Here is a 4,847-nt window from a genome sequence, read left to right on the forward strand (position 1 = left end):
CCCATCCCTGATTGTATGTTTCCCCCTTGATTTTCTAGTATGTACTCTGAAGAATATATCAGACCATAGGTTTTGATGAGGGGTCAAGTAAAAGAGGACCCTTACACATACTTGGTGGAAGTATAAATTGATACTATTCGGTTGGTGCAAAAGTAATCATAATTTTTGCCATTAAAAGTAACCACAATTACTTTTGCACAAACCTAATGTATTTCTGAAAAACAATTTGTCAGAACCTATTGAAAATCTTATTTATTTATTTGAAACAGGGTCTCACTCTATCATCCAGGCTGCAGTATAGTAGTGCAATCATGGCTCACTACAGCCTCTACCTCCTGGATTCAAGTGACCCTCCCACCTCAGTCTTCTGAGTAGCTGGGGCCACAGGTGTGTACCACCACACTTGGCTATTTTTTGACATTTTTTTGTAGAGATGGAGTCTCTCCATGTTGCCCAGGCTGGTCCTGAATTCCTGGGCTCAAGTGATCCTCCTGTCTCGGGCTCCCTATGTGCTGGGATTACAGGCATGAGCCACCATGCCCAGCCAAAAGGTTTTTATATGTTGACCCAGGAATTGCTATTCTGAGAATTTATCCCAAAGAAATAGGAATATGGACAGAGTATAGCTACAACAACATTCATCACAAAATTGCTTCTAAAGCTAAATATTGGAAAGCAGCCTAAATTTCTAATACAGGACAACTTAGAAAATAAAGAAGAAGACATGATACACTCATACAATTCATACCATGTAGTCATTAAAATTATGTTGTGGTAGAATATTAAATGTAAAGATATTTAAGATATTATAGTAAAAAATTCGGCTTAAAAATAACATGGTTAAATGGCTCCTTAAAAAAATATATATATGAAAGACATGAATATAGACAGGAACATTCTTAGAAGGAAACATGGCAAAATAAGTATAGAGTTCTCCAAAGTGGTGTGTTATATCATTTTAAAGCTTTCTCTATGTGAATTATCAGAATTTTCCAAATTCTTTATGAGTAATAAAAATTGTAAAGTGGGCATATAAAAGTGGGTATTGAAAAGGAATTGAATAGAAAATCAATTTGGAAATGATAACTTTGACAATACCAACCAATATTTCATTTCAACTAACAAGTTCTTTGAGGTCTATCTGTTGTAGGTGCAGAGACAATGTTATTCCACAGAAATACTGTAACAGTTATTCATCAGTTCACTGAAGCAGGCTGACAATAAAATCTTATAAATATTATCAAGGTAGCAAAGCCATGACCAAACACGTATGCTCACTCTTGATTGCTGATGACAATGGTGGAGATATTGAAGAGTTCGGTGAGGGTCTGGGGTAGAGAAAATATGAAGTGGTTTTTTTTTTTTTTAGCTAATGATACATATGGCTTCAATAGCAGCTATGTATAATGTAAATAAGGAAAATTTGAGTACTACATTTATCAGCAATTACACACATTTTAGTTAAAAGATAATTCTTGAATATCATTTTATTTATAATAAACTGTGAAACAACACTTAGCACACACTGAGACTAAATTCATATTTTATTCCTAAGAAAAAATGGAATTTCCTTTTTACTAAGTTTCTCAATTGTGATTCACATGTATTCAAACTAATTTAAAAATGACTTTTGATTATATTGCTATATTCAACCCATTATTGAAAACCGTTAAGTCAATTCAAGTTAAATTAGTAATGAGATATCATATTTAAGATTTATCCTTCAGAATACCCATAAAAATAAGATCGACATATGATACAACCACTAAAAGCTTGATAAATAAAATATAAACATAGGACTAATATATTATGAGAAGCCAAAAATTGATTTAAAAGATTTTTTATCATTAACATGAAATACAATATTTCTAAACATTAAGAAATTTTTATGGTTCTAAAAATAAGATTGACCCTCTTTCATTTGCATTTTAACTTTTGTAATATGTGTGACATATTGCTGCAAACAAGTCTGTCCGCTCAGAATAATCAGGAATAAATAATTCATCATGGATGCTGCAGATGTCGAGTACATCCTCTATTGTGCCCACCCTTTAACAAAAATAAACTCCAAAGCTGTTTGACTTGCTTCCAGTTCCTTCCAAACAGAGCCCAGCAAGAAACTGCCATTGATTTTTTTAGAGCGAGTTGTGGAGAAAGATCAATGCCAGGAAGAGTAAAAACTGGTTTTCACCTTGAAGAATTCAGAAAGTGTTCGTTCTGAAATTAATAGACTTATAAACATTTCTAACACCCATAGGCATTTTTCTTACTAATATGGTACTCGATGTATAAAGCCAACTCTGTAATTGTAATGGGAATACTTCTTTTTCCAGCCAAGGCTTAAGAGTAAAGTTCCTGCTTACTCTTTCTGAAATTCTTACAGTTATCTATCCCAGCTGCTTTGCTTGATTCTGTTTCTGCTGTTGATTTACTTTTGGGCTCAATATCAATACGTATAATAGGGTTTTGGCTTTTCTGTTATCCCAGGCACTCTAGCATAAAACACTAGCATAGGACATTTATGGGTTAGGTATTAATCTACCCTAACCTAAGAGTCTGGAGACTTAGATTTAAAGAAGTCACAAGCCCAGCCTCACAAGGCTATTAAATGATAGATGCATATTTGCTTAAGTTTAAGTCCTATTTACTATTTATTTATAGGAAGTAGGATTTATTGGTGGGCAGAAAGAGGAGGGGGCACAGTGGAAAGTCTCATGAATGTAAGACCTGTCACTGGTCCAGGAGGCCACAATTGGGGATGTATTAGGGTGGTGCAAAAGAAATTACTTTTAATGGCAAAACCCACAATTATATTTGATCCTACAGCTATCTGGGATGAGCTGCTTCTCAGCCACCATGCCTTCAAATTCATCTGACTGGAACTTGGTAAAGCCCCACTTCTTTGAGATGCGAATCATCTGCTGGTGAAGCAACTTGAACTTGGCCCTGTATAAGGCCTCAGTCACATGCTCCTTGTTCTGCAGTTTGGTGCAAATGGACACGTGAATTGGCTAATGTGAACCCTGGCCATGGTGCCCTGTAGCTTTCCAAAGGCATCTTCCATACCCATCTGGAGCCTGTCAGCTCTAGCACAGGACAACATCTTTCTGTTGTGAATGACTTGGAAGGGGTGGAACCACACTAGGATATGAAAGCCAACTTTGCTGCAAGTTGTTATCACGTATCTGTTGGCTCAAATGTGGGCATCCTCCAGTGCTTCAGAGAAGAGCTGCTCATATTCATCTGGCACCATGTAGCCTCAGAGTGGAACCTCATCCATTTTTGCTTTCCTCTGACCCAGGTCAAAAATGCGAACCTTGACATCAGGGACACCTCTGCAGAAGCCAGACTTTAGGTATGTTTTGTTTTTACAATATCAATAATACCTAGTGGGGTGTTCCATGGAGATACCAGAATCTTAAGTGGCATGCCAAATGAAAAGTGAGGAAGTCTTATTTAATGTACACTTTTTAATTTTATTTGTGGCATCAATATATTTTATACATTTGAATTTACATAGAGTTTATGCAAATAACCCTTTTATGGGTATCATCTCTCTCTACCAATCTGCCAAATAGCAGAGGTGTAGGTTGATTCAGTTAAGAATAGAACAACCTTGATAAATAGGTGGTTGGCTGGTATCATAGATTTGTATGTTTCTCATGATGTCAGTATTTCTCTATTTTTTTATGAACTACAATAATTAGAAAATACAGAGTTTTGAGAAAATCCTAATTACTCTATGGATAAAACTTGAAATAGAATCCTCTAAATAATGTAAACATAAACAAATTATTTTAAGTCCATTATTTAAGCAAGAATATCTCCTTTTAAAAATTATTTTTAATTATTTTTAGAGAGAGGATTTTGTTCTGTTGCCCAGGCTGATGTGCAATGGTGTGATCATAGCTCACTGTAACCTCAAACTCCTGGGTTTAAGAAATCCTCCTGCCCCAGCCTCCTGAGTAACTAGGACTGCAACAGGTGACCTCAAGCCTTCCTTTTGCCTGGCTTCCCAAAGTGCTGGGATTGCAGACACGAGCCACCTTACCCAGCCTGCTTTTTAAAAATTGATTTTATCTTTAGAGTAGTTTTAGGTTTACAGCAAAATTGAGCAGAAGGTACAGAAATTTTCTGTATAACCCCTGCCTTGATGCATAAGTAGTCTTTTCCATTACAACATCAACATCCCCCACCAGAGTGGCAATTTGTTACGACTGATGAACCTACACTGACACATCTTTGTTACCAAACCATAGTTTAGGGTTAACGCAGTGTTGTACATTCTGTGGGTCTGGGAAAATGTATAAGGAGAGGAATTCACCATTATAATATTATACAAAGTAGTTTCACTGCCCTAAAAATGTTTTGCGCTCCATCTATTCTTTCCTTCCACCCACCTAGCCACTGGCAGCCACTAATCTTTTTACTATTTTTATAGTCTTGCCTTCTCCAAAATGTCACATAGTTGGAATTATACAGTACGTAGCCTTTTCCTATTGGCTTCTTTTACTTATATATATGCATTCATCTCCTTCATGTCTTTTCATGGCTTGATAACTCATTTTCTTTCAGTGTTGATCATATTCCATTGTCTTTATGGGCCACACTTTACTTATCCTTTAATCTACTGAAAGATATCTTGGTTGCTTCCATGTTTTAGCAGCTATGAAAAAAGCTGTTAGAGACGTTCATGTGTAGGTTTTTGTGTGGACATGTGTTTTCAACTCTTTTGAGTAAATATTTCTAAGTATTAAGAAATTATTGCATGATTTCTTAATAATAATTAGCAAGGAGCATGAATGCTGGATCATATGGTAAGAGTATATTTAGTTATGTAAGAAGCT

General features: G+C 35.7%; 1 pseudogene; it reads right to left on the minus strand.

The window, feature by feature from the left end:
• Window positions 1–507: 507 nt before the first annotated feature.
• Window positions 508–3,373, minus strand: LOC101012099 (annotated as a pseudogene).
• Window positions 3,374–4,847: the final 1,474 nt, after the last annotated feature.

This window comes from Papio anubis, chromosome 6, assembly GCF_008728515.1.
Source record: "Papio anubis isolate 15944 chromosome 6, Panubis1.0, whole genome shotgun sequence".
NCBI classification, from domain to species: domain Eukaryota; kingdom Metazoa; phylum Chordata; class Mammalia; order Primates; family Cercopithecidae; genus Papio; species Papio anubis.